The sequence below is a fragment of the Boleophthalmus pectinirostris genome, unplaced genomic scaffold, assembly GCF_026225935.1.
Source record: "Boleophthalmus pectinirostris isolate CB_2022bp ecotype Guang Dong unplaced genomic scaffold, ASM2622593v1 HiC_scaffold_4, whole genome shotgun sequence".
Taxonomy (NCBI): domain Eukaryota; kingdom Metazoa; phylum Chordata; class Actinopteri; order Gobiiformes; family Gobiidae; genus Boleophthalmus; species Boleophthalmus pectinirostris.
The window spans coordinates 9,786,302-9,804,518 of record NW_026571353.1 but is presented as its reverse complement, the minus strand read 5'-3'; the positions used below and the strand labels follow the sequence as shown (position 1 = coordinate 9,804,518).

Below are 18,217 nucleotides of genomic sequence, written 5' to 3'. Positions count from 1 at the left end.
TTTTTCAGACCAAGAGTTTGTTTTAATACCTGACAGTTTTGACTGCTCACTCGCGGTCACATGGTGTTGCTGTGATGTGTCTGGTCAACTGATTTATACAGGTTTTGGCGCTGTCTTCCAACCGGAGGAGACAGGACAACAGCGCCACCTGCAGTCTGACTTCCTCAGGACAGTATCTCAGGTGTGTGAGAGTCAAAAAGCCCCCTTGTCCGGATTTATAATCTCATGGGCATGTATTTCGATTGTCTCTTTAATCCGAAATGTGCCCACAGGACTATAAACCGGAACGGGAGGGCAGCAGCAGTAACAGTAGAAGTAGTTGCAGTTTTACCATGAGCAGTAATGGTATAGATTATAGTAGTAGTTGCAGTAGTAGTAGTAGTATTAGAAGGAGTAATAGTAGTACCATCGGTGTAGCAGCATAACTAGTTGTTATAGTAGTAGTATCAGTGGTAATGGCACTTTGAACTATAGAAGAAGCAGTAGTAGGAATAGTAGTCGCATAAGTAGTAGTAGTAGTAGTGAACATTTGTTTTTGTACTGAAGGACACTATCTATAGTTATTTACTGAAAAGTGCTGTTGTTTACAATCTTGGCATAATTAGCCCAGATTATTTTCAGCACTGGTATGGTGGGATAAACGGACAGCGTCTCCGCAGTCTCTTCAACACCCACCCCCACATTTCAGGGAGGAGAGGGGAGGGGGGGGTTACCCAGCATGCATCTGCCGGGTTGGTGCAGACCTCAACTCTATGGCAGCTCCACAAGAATGCCTTAGTCAACTCACTCCCACAGAAAAGTCTACCCCCCCACCCAACCACCCCTCCACACATCCACTTCACCCAAACAGCCCAGCCTCTAAACCCCGCGTCGGGCTTAACTCCAACCTGCTCTGCCCCCTCCCTCTATCCTTCCCGTCATCACCAGGCACCATGCAACAGTCACCACCAGCAGCACAACAAAAAGTTTAATTAAAACATGAGACAGAAAAGGGGGGAGGATGAGGGGGGGTCATGTTGTCGCCTTTGTCAATGTAAATGTAGTGTGAGTCACAGCAGTTTGACATTCCAAAGGTTTTATCAGAGCAGAGTGAAAATTGAAAAAAAAAAAAAAAAAAAATGCTTGCAAAAAAATAAAATAAAATGAAATAAATGAAATAAAAATAATATTAAGCTTTTATTTTTGGGGGGGTTCAAGATTTTCTACATAGTCATGGCTCCATTGTCTCCTTTGTTGCCCTCTTGTTCCAGAATATGGGTGCAGAGATTTGGGGACTGTGAGAGCCCCACAATCTACTTCTGTTTTTAAATGAAATCTTAAAATGTATCTTTTTACCAAAGGCTTTTGTTAATTGTATTGTATTGGTTGTGCACTGTGTGAGATTATTTTATGTGAAGTGCAATATAAATAAAATGTATATTATTATTATTATTATTATTATTATTTTAGGGCTGGGCAACAATAAAAAATATTAATTGCATTAATCGCATGAGTTCGAGTGTGATTAATCGCGATTAATCACATGTTATACGCAAAACCAATTAATGAATTAAAAGTATCATATAGCGCACTTTTATTGGAAATGTAAATGAAAGAGTCATACATTTGTTGTGGAAACAGTATTTCTTTCAGAGGGGAACCCTCAGAGCCTTCAAGGTATTCTGAAGGCTCAAGAAAAAATATCAAATTAATTTTTGTACTACTAATATATTTTTTATTCAGTGAGTAATAAATACTACTACTAGTAATAATTTCTAGATCACTGTTATAAACTTGGACTAATATTTCTTGGGAAACAAAGGGTTAATATAATGGAATGGAAATGGACCAATCACAACTTTTCTTCCAGGGGGCAGGGGCCTTCGGTGGCTGGAACGAAGTTTGAGATTGACAGTTGTCTGAGCCAATCATATTTCATTGAGTTATGGGCTGGATCATATTATGAAATCTTCCGGGCCTTCGTGAATATCCTGTAATGGCATTATGTAAGCGAGACCGCAGCGATGAAAATCACACTGGACACCTCTATTTGGACGCCTCAGGGGTGTCTGGAAGAAGGAGAAGAAAGAGAAAGACTCGTGAACCGGAGCCCGTGGCCCGGTTGGAGCTAGGAGCCTGCGGAAGCTCAGAGTCTACGGTTGGTCCGGCCCGGCCACGGCCCGCGGAGGCTTGGACACGTTGCATCATGCAGAAGTGAAAAAAGTGTAAAGAAAAGACGTCAAACGCTTGCAGTGGACTTTTTCAAAATAAAAGCCAGTGAGCAACAGATGTGTCCTTGTTTCTTTAAAGACTCATTTGCTGTGTGGGTAGAAAACACTGAGTATTTGAATCTGATTGATCGAAGCGGAACAAGCCAAAAAATTTTACTTTAGTTAAATCCAGATGAGCGCTTACCTTCTGCACATTTTTCACAAACAAACTAGTAAATTTTTATGCTAAAATGTCAGCATCACCATGTTTGTTTTGGTTCATTTGGGTGAGTGTGATTGGTCGCTCCTCACCTGTCTGCTCCTCCTAACCAACCAACTCACAAATCTCGCAAGAATAGATTTTGCTGTGCAAGCTCAGTGAAAGGTGACAAAGCACTACAACTGTGTATTTAAAATTAAAGAGATGCACGTTGTTAATTATTTGCACTCCTGTTTACCACTTTCCCCCGTAGTCCAGTCTCATTATATAGTTTGTAGAGGTGGTCTCCCTGTGTGGCCTGTGGTGATTTATGATGGACAGGTCAAGACTGGACTTTTTACATGACAAAAGACTCAACAAGAGACGTAAAAACTATCTAGCATCTAATACATTCTTGTTATTTCCTATAGTGATATTGAGAGCAACGTCTGTACACTTTGCAAACCATACCTAAACGTTCCATGTTACCATACCTAAATGTGACACCAAGGACAAAGAATTCAGTGGATTTAGTGATTTGGAGTGAGATCGTGAATTTGGTAAACTTATCTTCTGTTGTTTATGCTATAATTATCTGTTCATATGTTACGATAACATATTAACACCTATTCTATTCATTTGGCTGGTGCGACTTATACTCTGGAAAATACGGTAACAGCATAAATATGTCATAAAATCCAGACTTTGTAATATTATTTTAGTCTGATCCCTGTGGCAATATTATATGTTTATTATCCAATGATTGACAGGTGCATTGTCCAATCACAGTTGTTTGTGTTGGGTACTAAAATGTAAACAAATGAGGCTTTCACTGTGAGCTGTCATCAGTGTTTGACATGACAAAAGCAATCTGAGAAGACCCCAAAACACTCAACGGGAAGTGGACAGTACAAGCATACATAATGGAGACTGAATTTATTTATTTTTATATAAAAAAATTGGATGCGAGATGGTGAAAATGTGGAAATGCAATTTTTTTTAGGTTTGTATTGGAAAAGTACAGATATTACATAAAAGGTTTGTACATTTTACCATGAAGGGCATGTACCTTATTTTTTTCCATGTATTTTGAAAATGTGTCCTGCTCCTGTATGTATATATTGTATAAGCAGCCTTGGAAGTAAAAAAAAAAAAGTCCACTGTTTACTGTCTGCACTATAGTATAAAACAGTGGTTCCCAACCTTTTTAGAGCCACGGACCGATTTTATGTCTGACAGTATTTCATGGACCGTGGCATGGTTTAGTTCTGATTTAGACCTGGTTTAGTCCTGGTAAAATCCTGTTTTATTCCTGGTTTAGACCTGGTTTAGACTTGGTTTTAGTTCTGCTTTAGTCCTGGTTTACTGCCGGTTTAGACCTGGTTTAGTCCTGGTTTTAGATCTGGTTTTAGAGCTGGTTTTAGTTCTGGTTTAGTTCTGGTTTAGACGTGGTTTAGTCCTGGTTTTAGTTCTGGTTTAGACTGGGTTTAGTCCTGTTTTTAGACCGGGTTTAAGACCTGGTTTTATAACTGGTTTAGTCCTGGTTTTAGTTCTGGTTAAGTCCTGGTTTAGTGCTGGTTTAGTGCTGGTTTAGACCTGGTTTAGACCTGGTTTAGTCTTGGATTTAGTTCTGGTTTTAGTTCTGGTTTAGACCTGGTTTAGATCTGGTTTAGTCCTAGTTTAGACCTGGTTTAGACCTGGTTTTAGACCTGGATTAGACCTGGTTTTAGTCCTGGTTTAGACCTGGTTTAGTCCTGGTTTAGTTTTGGATGTGGTTTAATCCGGGTTTAGACCTGATATAGACCTGATTTAGACCTGGTTTAGTCTTGGTTTCGTCCTGATTTAGACCTGGTTTAGTCTTGGTTTAGTCCTGGTTTAGTTTTGGATGTGGTTTAATCCGGGTTTAGACCTGATATAGACCTGATTTAGACCTGGTTTAGTCCTGGTTTCGTCCTGATTTAGACCTGGTTTAGTCTTGGTTTAGTCCTGGTTTAGTTTTGGATGTGGTTTAATCCGGGTTTAGACCTGATATAGACCTGATTTAGACCTGGTTTAGTCCTGGTTTCGTCCTGATTTAGACCTGGTTTAGTCTTGGTTTAGTCCTGGTTTAGTTTTGGATGTGGTTTAATCCGGGTTTAGACCTGATATAGACCTGATTTAGACCTGGTTTAGTCCTGGTTTCGTCCTGATTTAGACCTGGTTTAGTCTTGGTTTCGTCCTGATTTAGACCTGGTTTAGTCTTGGTTTAGTCTTGGTTTAGTCCTGGTTTAGTTCTGATTTAGAGATGCATATGGGAGGGGGGGCTTTGCGCTTTCGCGGCCCGGTCCCAAACGACCCATGGCCCGGGGGTTGGGGACCCCTGGTATAAAGCATCTTATTATCTGGTAATCAGGGAGTGCACGTTAGCATGCCAGTCGCTGTTAGAATACGGTGATGGTAAAACTCCACTCTGATTTCTGAAAGTTGTAAAAGTCGCTTATAAACTGAACACAGTGAATAATTACGATACTCTGAATGCATAAGGAAAGTTAGGAATAACATTGGACCACTGCAAACTATTTAACTAGTTCTGTTTTTTGTTTTTTTGTTTTTCATGTTTTTAGAACAGCAAATCTTGATGGTTTATCTGTGTGTTACTGCATATTTGAATTTCACACATTTGTAGTTTAGGCCTCAGAGGTTAGTGCTCATTGTATGTAAACAACGAATTGTGGAGGTTCACATTATAACGACAGACCAGTGCTGCTTCCTGTTTTACACCTGCTCTCAATGGTTTCAATGTTTACAATAGGCTTCTGTGGTCAACTGTGGAGGAACCTGACACATTCTGAACAATAGAAACTCACCACACATGTTATAGCATTGTATTTCGCTTCGTTTTGCCCACTCCTTGCAACTTATAGTCAACATATTGCATTAGCCTGGAAATAAAGGGTTGATTTTCAAAGATCCTGGGTGAGTAACTTCAGCTGTACTTGGGCGTGTAATGAGTAAAAGTAGTGAACCCAGACTAAAGGACAGTCTCTGCACCTGACTGACTTCAGGAGAAAAGGGAGGAGACAGGAGGACGTGTTTGGAGTTGTACAGGCTGTGAAGTGTTGATAAAAGTGTCTGAATGTGAGATACTTGTGCTTGTTTTGGGTTTATGGGAACATATTGGATCGTATTAAGGCAAAATGAACCAGTTTTTGTATTTTTCAATGAAATGGTCATTCTGATATGTTCATCCTTTTGCATTTAGATGTTTTATGTTAAAGGTGCATTATGTATCTTTTTTGGTGGACTGCTTGCCTCAGTGGAGATCTAATTGTTTTACCCAAATGTTTTCTATCTGCATCTAATTCTAAAGTGTTTTATTGTCTAATCTTGAAGTGCACTGTTAACATGCCAGTTGTTGTTGCTTTACGGTGACTGCAAAATTCTGCTCTGGTGTCTCTTATGAAGTTGTAGTGAATAATTAGGATGCAATTTTTTTTTATTTTTTTTTTATGAACTAGTTCTGATTTTCAAATTTTTAAGACAACAACAACAACAAAGTATAGTGGCTTTAAAAGAAGAGAAAAAGTTGTTAAAATAAGGTGTTTGGCCAGGCCTGGGCATTGTCCACATACAGTTGACTCTGACCAGCCCGTTTACAATAATTTGGAGTTATAAAATTAACATATTTTATAAATTTACCACATGCATGGACTAAAGGTGCATTCTTTTTATTTTAGAGGTGTTTTTTATTTTGTAAGGGAACCTCACTTTTTCATTGCTCAGTCGTAACATAAGCTCTTACCAGTCTTACCAGCTTGTCAAAACCATGATATTTACTGTGTTTTATAAAGAAATGCAATTAATATTATGCAGAATTGAGTTAAGCATTTTGGCCCGGTGTTCTGTCGAAATAGGCTGCCCCATCGAAATGAGCTTCCCACAGCCTAAATCGACAGTGACATCTATCGATTCACTCTACTCCATCGAAATAAGTTACCTTACTTTTTCTGTTTACAGTTGTATAGATCCAATAAAGCTAAGCCCACTAGTTTTACAACATATTTCTTTGGATATTTATACCTTAGTTATGTCAAATTTCAACTCATTTATATGAATATGCATAGGTAGCTCATTTTAACAATCATATTCTGCTCAAATAGGGCTTAGACTAAAGGGAACACATATCAACAGGCCAATTTAGCCATTGAATAATTCTCGTACTATATAATCACCATTATATACTCATTTATGTGAATTTGGGTAAAGGTAGCAAATCTTGACAGACCTATATCTTCTCCTAAATAAGGTAACCACTAGAGGAAACACACCTCACTTTTGTGATACTGGGGACACTGAAGATGGGACAATTTCATGCAATTCAATGTTAATTTTATAGCGCCTTTCTAAACAAAGTTATGACATTTTCTACACATGGAAACAAAATAAAATACAATGTAATGAAAATGATAACTATAAAATCAAATATTAAATCCAAACTATTCAGTCATCTAACATAGGTATTCTGCTACAAATCTTCTGCCTCGGGAGCTCAAATCGACGGGCATTTAAACTGTAACAGCGCTTAGGGATTGGGCGCATGTGGAGTAGTGCTGTGTAGCTCAAATTTCCACATTTCGGGACATCAGCCTTCTACAATATTTTCTGTTTCTCATGTGGCCCCTTGAAAAAAATAATTGCCCATCTCTGTGTTTGACGGTCAGGCTCCAGTTAAGATGGCCGTCATGGTGGACCCTCTGTAGGTGGGTTTTTTTATGAGTTCTGGGAGGGTCTGCAGCTGTCACTAATGGTGCACCGATGTGAGGTAACTGAATAGAGAGTTTATGACTGTCCATCAGCGAGCACTGAAGACCATCCATTCACACTGGCACCACAGTAAACACAGTCCAAATTATCCTGTACACTCTCCATGGAGATCAGTTTAATGCCATACTGTGGGATATTGAAGGCAACGCAATAACCATGGAAACAAGCCGGTAGCAAATACTCTGTGATCAAGATAACGCACAGAGATAACAAGAGGCTATTCCTATTCTGCGATTCTGTTTAACACACAGTTTTATTTTAATAGGCCAGAAATCTTGCATGGATTTAAAGTTGAAATATGTAACTTCATCGGTCGAAGGTGCGCCACTTGTTTATCTTGTCTCCCTGGAGATGTTATTGCATTGCCTGGAATGAACCACAGTACAGGATAAAACATATTTACCCATGGAGACATTGCCAGATCTGGAGAGAGGCAAACAAATGCATGTTTTTAAGGTATTTTTTGCGATATAAACATAAACTCAAAGGTGCACTATGGCCCCGTCCACACTAGTACGTATTCAAATAGTTTTCATTGTGGATGCAGTGTTCGTCCACACTAATCCGATTGAAAACGGCCTTAGAGACAGAACGAGCTGGTGCCGCCAGCTCCCATAAATTCATCTGAGTATGGATCTGAGACGGCACAGTGTGGACACTTGAAAACACTGATGCGCCGAAACACTGATGTAGGTCTATGCACTGCGAAGTAGCTAATTCACCGCCAAAATGCTAAGAGGCTAGAATATATTCATATATATATAGTCTATGCGTATGACCTGCAGACGTAATTTCAGAAAAGTTTAACATGAAACATCTCCAACGCGATAGAAGCACAGAACAGACTCACCATCAGCAGAACACCCCTCTGTCAGAGAAAGAATACACATAATCCACTGAGTCATGTCCTTTAGTCCGACAGAAGCTGAAATGCATCAGTGCACAATAGCGAGCTGTTTTTTGAGCGCTCAGTTTATGCAAATTAGCCATGCGGTTTTAAGTTTCTTTCTGTAAAACATAAACACATATGCTCAAAGCTGAGTGGATAAGGAAGGATTGCGGACACAGAAACGATGTGTGTGGATGCAGATCATTTCTGATACGGTGATACACAGATTCGTTTCAGTGTAAACGGGGTTTATGTAACTTTTGGAATGTTTTTTGTTGGATATGTCATTACTCTGCAGTATGACTTTAAACAGTATGACTTTAAACAGCTCTACCTTACATTTATTCCATTACAGGTGGTTTTATAACTCAAACATACCTAGAAATACTTTTTTTGTTTTGTTTTTAGATGTCATGTTGAGAAACGTGTGCTTTTTGAGAGGGCGGGTACCTGGTGTGTAATTAACGTCAGTAGCTCCAAAGGTGTTAAGCAGGAGACAGGAGATTTGTGGTGAGTTTCATGCTTGCACAGTTAACTTCTTTGAGTCCAGCCACTCTGACCCTCCACTACAATGGCATCTGAGGGGGCTCCCAATTGCCTTGTGACCCTTAACTTCACCCCAGCTCAAAAGAATGCTGCAACTAGTCACTGAACACTTTAAAGCATGTCACAGTTTCTCAACACACAACACAGCTGGAAGTTTCTTAAAAATATACCGTAATTTTCTGTCTCACTTTTTTTCATGGTTTGGGTGGTCCTGTGATTTATACTCCGGCGTGACTTACACATTAAAATTTTCAGACTGACAGCCGCGAGAGGGCGCTCTAGGCTCGTGTGTCAGTATCTAGTACTACTATTACTCCTGTACTGTACCACTGTCACTTCGCACTCTACTGCGCATGTCTCCTGTAGAAATAGCCGCTAATCGAGCAGCAGAAAGAAAGTTTGGAGAGAGCGAGAAACTTGTGAGGGACTGGCGGAAAGGGGGGATGGAGAATACAGGTTCATGGCAACAAGGAGGGTGCACCATGTAACTTTCCTGGAAGTCACTGGATGGATCGACAAAGCCTGGACTTCAATGACAAACCGAAACCATCCTGTCGGGATTCAGAAAGGCCAGAATAATTCTAACTGGAACTGATGCTGAGTCTGACGACAGCTACGCAGAAGAGGAAGCAGCGCTCCGTTTACATCATAGATCTGTGGTTTATCTCCGGAGGTCACGCAGAAGTGACACCAAGGATGAAGAATTCAATGGATTTAGTGATTTGGAGTGAAATCATGAGTTTGGTAAACTTATGTATGTTATGCCTTTCAAGATGAAATGTCGGTTCCTGATCTCTGATTTTACAAACTACATTTCCCAAAAAAGTGCGACTTATAGTCCGGTGCGACTCCGGAAAATACAGTATGACAAAAAATCTGTTAGTGTAACCATACTGACTGAAATTGTAAGAAACAGTATAGTGTTAGTAGCTATACTAAGATCACAGCAATTTAAAGCATGTGTATTTTTGGTGATTTTCAAATGCTGACTGAATTTGTATAGGATTATAACAATTCTAAATATATATGATAGTTTAACACCAATCAAGAAGCTATTTGCAAAGAAAAGTTGAAAAATATGTTGAAAGTTTTTCTAGGTAAAAGCTACAGAATTCCCCAGTGGAATGTCACAATCTCAAAAATAAAAGTAAAATTTTTAAGTAAAGTGAGACGTGTCATTTCCAGATCATTTCCTTTAAACCCTTTCGGTCATGGGGTTGTAGTCTATGTTTTGTTTGGTTTGGTTTTGTTGTGATGCAAATGACTGAATAAACTACCTCTACTATTAATACTACCACTAAAAATAAAACACTAATGTGTGTTGTTTAGCTAAATCAGGATAAACCTACAAAGTGTTTACTCCCGTTTACTCTCAAAACTTTAATATACAAACTCTTGATTTCTTGGTTAAACAGGAACTTTGGTCCAGTATTACTTAATTAACATTTCCAAAAATGTTAAATTAAGTCTAGAACAGACTGGACTCATATAAACCCTGAGAACATTTTAGAACTGATTCTGTGAGAGTCAATTTAACACACCACTAAATGTCCAAAAAATATATATAGAAAAATAAATCAAATAAAAATATATTTTAGAAGTCTACAAAAAATACTATGCTAAATTTAGTTTTATCACACATTCACTTTGTACTTTGTACCACTTTGTACACAAAGAACAACATGGTCTTAATATATACTGTAGTGTATAGTAATTCTAGGTTCCTAAGTCCTCTTTGACTAATTGGTCCAGCTGTCTTTCTTGGTGCAATAAAATAAATTACATGCTCCCCACACACACAATCCCCTTTGTCTACTTTTGGATAATCTTCGCACTCTTGTCTATTCAAAATCTGCTTAAAGGGCCCACATTACCATATTACACTATTGTCTGGCCTATGTTATAATGTTGTTTCCTCATTAAAACAGACCTGGGGTTGTGTTTGGTTTCATTCACGCATGTTTAACAAATAAACCCTGCATATTTGGGCTGAGTTCTTCTCTCAAACAGAAAACACTCAGTTCCACCTTGTGATGTCATGTTGTAATACAGGAATTGCTCTGTGTTTTTAAACTCCATGCCTCTTCAGTTGAATCTTTTGGATAGTTTCAGCCCTGGAATTGTCAATCTCTACTGAACAAAAGGTAAAAGGTAGCAGTTAATTTGAAAACTACCACCTCATGACATCATAAGGCGGAACACACCATTTTGAGCTTTGGAAATGTAAACAGACTAATAATAAATGGTTAATAAAATGTGTGTGAATGAACCAAAACACAACTCCAGGTATGTTTTTGAGAAGGTATAAGGATTATAACATGTCGTAAAGCTCACAAGAGTCAATTTTGTGTAATACAGGACCTTTAATTGCTCACTTTTTCCAAAACAAACTCAAACATGTAGTTCAGCACTAAATACCTGACCTCCTAATGATGTCGCCTCTCTGTAACATGTCAGGGGCCTCAAATCCGTTGTCCCCCACGGCCCCCCTACTCCGGCTAATCTTGATGAGGAGCTAATAAGCCATAGAGACAGAGGCAGCTCCCCCCACCCTTTCCCCCCTGTTGGGCCCCCAAAACTTCCAAAACATCCAGGTTAACCCTTCAAAGCCCGGAAATGGCCAGAGGTATGCCGACCGAATAATGCCCAAGTTATGAAAGGGGTTTGGGGGGACGTCCGTGGGATGAAGGCTTCCTCTGTAGTGATATTTGAAAAGGTAGAGATAATAATAAGAGATTGGGATACAAGGAGTTTTAAGGTAGTGTCTGCCTGTCAGCTTAGCCCTGATAAGAATTCTCAGCAGGAGGTGGAAGACAGAGCAGCCAGTATCTTTTTACTTGGGTCTGGTGGAAGAATAATACTGCACAAGACAATGGCTACTCAAATATATATCTTAATACTGTGATAACTATTACAAATAAGGGGTGTAACGATATCCAAATCTCTCGGTACAATATTTTCACGATATACATCTCACAGTACAATATTTATTGTGTTAATTTCTGGAGGCAAACAAAACTGTTAAATGCCTTGACAAGATTTAATCCAAAGAATTAAGACTTAAAAGTGCTTAGAACTGTTATTTCTTCTTGAGGTCTACACTGAAATGGAGCAAAGGATCATGGTCTATGTAGTTTCCTCTGTCTTTTTTTAACTATTGCTGCACCATAACTCTTAATTTAAGCAAAGAGACTTGTAATTCGATATATTGTGAGGGTCCACGATATTATTGTGAGAACTTTGACGATACGGTATCACGATATTTTGGTTATTGTTACATCCCTATTACAAACTATATGCTATTACACAATATACTAGGGATGTAATGATATCCGAATCTCTCGGTACGATATTTTCATGATATACATCTCACGGTACGATATTTATTTCGATATTTTGAAGTGGAAAATATATTCTATATATTCTAGATAGAACACTTTTTTGCTTTTAAAATACCTTGACGAGAATTTGGTGTGAATTATTACTGTCAGAATTCGAGTAGAAACATATTTCTTCATGTTGTCTGTGCTGAAATGAATCATGGGATATGTAGTTACCAATTTTTGCTAGCTGTTCCTACTAAAGAACAATGCATTTAAGCAAAGGAACTTATAATTCGATATATTGTGACAGCTCTCGATATTATTGTGAAACTTTTGATGATACGATATCATGATATTTTGGTTATTATTATTGGTTACATCACTACAATACACATACATCAGCATTAAGCAATTACAGTGGGAGTGAGCAATAGAGGCTGGGGGTATAGTGGCACAGTAGTATTGCATATAAGTAATCACCCCTTAACCAAATAGTTGCTAATTTAAACTCTGGCATCATAAGAAACATCTCTCCACTAGCCACTACAGATGACATGTGTAGCTGGAAGGAAGGGCATCTGTGGTTAAAAAAGACAAAAATAAGAAAGGGAAGAATTTCAAGACTGTCATGAAAATACATTTTTGTTATAAAGATGTTCATACCGTTATTATAAATTTTTTTATTTGAATTTATTTTCACTTTTCATTTTCGAGGGAGCCCAAAACATAACACAAGTGCCACGATATTAACCTTACCAGCTAAATTAATTCAAGATGAATTGTGGCCATACCAGCTTGTCAAAGCCTGATCTCATCAGATCTCAGAAGCTAAGCAAGGCCAGGCCTGGGTAGTACTTGGATAGGAGTCCACTGGGAATTCCAGGTGCCACAGGGGGGCACCAATGGCAAAAATTGTCGTTGTGTCCTTCACCTACATTGCCTAGTCTAGTAGTAGTATATGCAACATAAAGACAGAATACAAAATGTTCAAAGTTTAGACTACAAGACATACATACATACAAACTTGCTCCCTCACTCCACCAACCAACTCCTGCCAAAGTACATAATTTATTAAAAAAAATAAACTGTACACATTCAAAATCATATCAATATTAAAATCAATTAAAGGGTGACGGGAAGAATATTTTTTAAATGTATTTAGTCACAGAACTTTTTTCTTACAAATGTTGTGCATTTGGAGCCTAAATTGTATCATAATTACCTCAGTTTGATTTGTATGCACTGCAGTCCCACAGCAGAGGGCGCTATTCACTGGAGCAGATTTTATTTTTTTATTTTATTAAATTTTTTATTTTTTTTAGGAGACACATTATTATGTTGTTTGAACACGAACCTGGCTTATTTTAGAATATCTTGTATATTTTGTCATTTTCTGGTTACTTGGAACTCACAGTATGCTGTAATGTACTGACGATTGATCTGAATTTGTTCCATTTGTGCAAGTGTATTTTGACTTTTAGAATTAAATGTTAGTTTTATATTGCCACTATGTGCAGCACTTTCGAAAGTTGAATCTTACTGATAAAACATCCCTTTCAAATAAACTTGACTTAGCAGTTTTAGGTTCTGTCCACTAGATGGAGATAATGCTGCTGGGATTCTCTCAACAACAGTTACAAATTCTTTGTTTCAGTATTTTTGTATCAACAGTTAGTCCTTTAAAGGTGCACTATGTAGTTTTTGGTTCTAAACTGCTTGTTTCTATGGATATCTCATTGCTTTGCTCTGCCTGGAATGTTCCACAGTATGACATTAAACAGTTTTAACTTACATTCATTAAAATGCACTTGATTTTACAGCTTAAAAATACCTAGAAAATCAGACATGATGATTGTGAGCGGGGTTGCCTCTCCACAGATCTGACTTGTAGCTTGGTCTGGTTCGGTCTCCATGAAGATAGAAAGTAGAGCACTGCACTCGACGCAAAACAGTGCGGCCTGGGACACATTTTGAAAGCTCATTGTTTATCATCCCACCCGCGCGGGCGGGTGGGATGATAAACTGCAGTCCCGTAAACTAAATATGAGTGTAAAGTAAAATATTTGTGCTGGATATTTTATTTGGCATTGACAAAAACATTTTAAGCAGCCTAAATTTGCAGCCGTGGTCTAATCTCGCGCACATTTTAGACAATTCCTTTCCGCTTCTTCGTGTTTGATAGAGCTTAAGAAAGTGAACGTCCCCATCTTGCGAGATGTGAGGGCGGGAGCGGGACAAAATATCACAAATGTGGGCGGGAGCGTAACGAAAATTACAATTCTTTGCGGGCGTGGGCGGGAGCGGAACTGAAAATTCTGTCCTGAGCAGACCTCTAATAGAAAGGTTTAAAGCAATACTGTGAAACAATACTGATGAGCCGTTTATCGGGAAAGTTACGCAATGCACCTTTAAAACAGTCTAAATATGTATAGGTTGCTCATATTATCAAATCCTATTCCATATGCAGAGACAGGATCATGGATTGCTTTATTAAATATCTACACTATTTTTTACTAGTTTTGATTTTAAATTTTGAAAAAACAAAACCAATATTTTAATGCAATGTGCAATTATCCATGTCCATCAAGTACATCTTAGCAACTCAAATGAAGAAAACAAGTCATTTTTCTTTGCTGTGATTCATTTTTTAGAAATGTATGTTTTGATATGGAAAGTTTTATCTATAGGTGCATAGGTGTGTCAGTGTGTGCGTGGCTCTCACTCTCTGACACACGGTACACACAGACTGATGTATTTAGGAAGGAAAGGTAAACTTATGTAACATTTTTAAATATCCATGCGTCACCGTTCACACTTGTGCAAACATTTTCACTCATGTTTTGTTTAACATGTCAGATGGATTTGTGTAGCGCTATGAGTTGAGCTCTACTATGCATTAATCAATATGAAAGTAGTCCGTGTACTATTCATTCTTTTGAATTTCAGTCATAATGGGAAATGATATTTCATTTTTCCATTTTAGTGCAAAAAAACAGGTTTCGACCAGTTCAATATTTAATTTAAAGTGTATTTCAAATAACACCAATCAAAAAACTGTCTCAGTGCCTATTTTAATTTTGATATTTTATTCTCTTTGGTTTATATATAGTGTCAACCCTGGATCTATAATAAAAACAGTTTTTATTCTAGTTCTATGGAATCATCTGAACAAAGGAAAGTTTATCTCTGCTATCTGTTTCTCGTCACGGAGTTCTCGGGAATCGTTTACAGCACTGAATATATGACTCTTCGCTGATTGGTTGGTGCTCGAACTTGCACTTCCGGGGTTTTTGCAAACTGTCTATTGTATTTTGATTCCTGATCTAGTTGCTGCAGTGAAATGAAATTGAGCGAAGGCACTAGGTGGCAAGGTGGGCAAAGTATCACAACAGTGGAAAAAGCCAACAAATCAAACTTGTTGTAAATCCAGCTGCGAGAAAAGGCATCTTTCCTTTCCATAAATGCAGGTTATCTTCTTACTTTACCCTCTGCACACTTTTCAGAAACTAAATATTCCAGATGCTAAAAAAAAGCTGAAGTACATTCATCTGTGTCACCATGTTTGTTTTGGTTGGTTTGGGCGCTTAACCTTTGAGTTCATTTGAAGAACTCACTTTTGTTATTTAAGTAAAAGTACAGACACATGGGTCAAAAGTTAAAGTATCACATGAAAAAATCTACTTAAGTAAAAGTATTAAAGTACCTGTTTAAAACTGTACTTTAAGAGTAAAATTTTAAGTATTCTGCAGAGATTTTTAGAACAATTAAAAATGAAATCTGACCACGAAAGACAATTGAGCAGATTTAAGTGATGTCTTCATTTTTCTAGCAGTTTTTGTGTTTTTGTGTGTTTTGATGCTCAAAGTTGGCATGTTAACTCAAATTAAATGTACCGTACTAAAAAAAATAAAAAAAATAAACCCTTAACCTTTTCAGCGTGTCTCAAACAATAAAGAAAAGTACTTTTTACTTTTCAGTCCAGATTGAAATATAGTGGAGTAAAAAGTACATGCAAGATACATGCTCTGTGAAGTAAAAGTAAAAAGTATCCACTGTAAAATTTACTTAAGGATAGTACAGATACCTAAAATTTGACTTAAGTTGTACTTTTACTTTTGTACTTGGAAGTTTCGGAACTCACTCATATCGCAAGAATTTATCCAACTGGCCATGTTCAGTTTTGAAAATAAAATACAATATTATGAAGTTTTGCAATGTGACTGACAAAGAATAAAATCATATGCAAAATGTAGTATACTATTTTTCTACAAATTACTACAAACAAATTAGACCTGTAATAAAACTATCAGTGTTAACAGGAATAAAACTCACTTAAACTCTTAAACATTCATCTGCATTAAGACTTCGGGACACCACCTGCGCGCCACAGCTTGAGAAGCACTGCTCTAAACATTCTTATTATACATATGGCCCCACACTCAAACATGACAAACATGGGTAAATAACATGGTGCACAGAGGGTCATTAAAAGCCTGGGGTTTTTTACTGGAGTCTGAGAATGCTTTTGAAATGCACTGTAAGCGCCTCAACCAGAGAGGGGACATTTTCAACACAAGCAAGTCTCAACAGCAAGTAAGTCTACCTGTGGTGTGCAGTATGCAAATCAGGTCTTAAGGGAGTAAAAGAGGGTTAGGAGCAGGCATATGTCAAATGGTTACTGGTGTCATAAATGTCAAAAATGATGTGGAAAAACGTGCACATGCGATGGCTTATATTTAAGGAGTTTATTTCCTCTGCATTGAAAAATGAGTTCTCAGCGGGGTAACCTGAATACGTGCATCATTTATTTAATCATTTTTCAAAATAAAACGAAAAATAAGAAAATGAAAAAAACAGCAATTTTCTTCTTTATTTGTCTCCAAAACCAAAATGAAAATACAGGGAACGATTAGTTTTTTTTAGTTTCCAATTTTGTGTTTAAATGAATAATGGAAAAAAAACGGATTTTATAAAAACGTCATTTCCCGTTTTCATGACTTAAACTGCACTTGTCTAACATTTTAGGTCAGGGGTCATCAAACAGGCCCGCGGGTCGACTCCGACCCTCCACGGCCCTTTGACCGGCCCCCAGCCCCCCTGTCCCCCACCACCTGAACTGACCCTATGAGGCAATCCTCAAAAGTTGTCATGGCCTATTTTTTGAAATTACTTTTTGGGAAATAACACCATGCCTGCATCTTGAATTTTGTTGATTTTCAATTTTAAAACTATATTTATATGAAGTATTTATATTTATATTTAAATAATTATATCATGTATTTACATTTGCCACCAAATATTCGTCACCTGACAAGCTCGAGATCAAACAGTGACAGTCAATGCACACGCAGAGTTCTGTAGTGCAGTTCAGGTCAGCAAATTGGCGGGTATTAAAGTACGAAAAGTTGACAGAGAGTGCAGAGTTTTCAAAGAACAGTGGACGACTGATTAGTTTTTTGTTCAGTGTAAGGACCATGCAATTTGTCTGATATGTAAAGAAGGTGCGTCAGTTTTCAAAGAATATAATATGCGTCGTCAGGGTGATACAGTTCTGTTATACAGCCAATCCGACCACAGTCTGGAGTGATAATGTGGCCCCCAGAGAAAAAAGTTTGATGACCCTTATTTTAGGTGATCATGTTAACAAAATAACACTATTTAACATCGATCGAGACACAGCAACAAATGAAAGAGTCCTGTAGCTGTCTGTGTCAGCGTGCTTGTTTTGGTTTGTTTGGACGTTTCGCCACATTTGACTTCCCCAATCCGCAAAACAATGTAAGCTTAAAGACCAGATAGGATCTTCCTAACAAAGTTTTATCTGCATCTAATTATAGACATTTTATTATCTGTCTGTGAAGCAGGAAGTACGCTGTTAGCGTGCTAGTATTTTAAAGCTTTTCTGTGTAGGCAAAACCCTGCTCTAGACTCATAAAAGGTTATAAACACAACATGGTAAATATTATGAGGATGCCTGGAATTTTTTGGGGAAAGCTTAGACTTAAACTGTTAAAAATGAACTAGTTCTGTTTTTCATGTTTTTAAGAAAGTAAAAATCAGACAAAAAAATACAGGTATGTTAGTATATAAACAGGAGTAGGTGGAAATAACCGTAATGTGTGTGTTTATATGAAGAACGTATTAAGACACTGGTAAACTCCACAAAGAACTTAAAACCAGTACAGTAGTCCCTCGCTGTATGGCGGTTCACCTTTTGTGGTCTCGCCGTTTCGCAGAATGTTTTTAGTGCAAAACTGCATGCTTCTTT

The 18,217-nt window shown here is 37.8% G+C and overlaps 1 pseudogene; it reads left to right on the top strand.

The window, feature by feature from the left end:
* Positions 1-12,726: 12,726 nt before the first annotated feature.
* LOC129411391 (5S ribosomal RNA) lies at positions 12,727-12,844 on the top strand (annotated as a pseudogene).
* Positions 12,845-18,217: the final 5,373 nt, after the last annotated feature.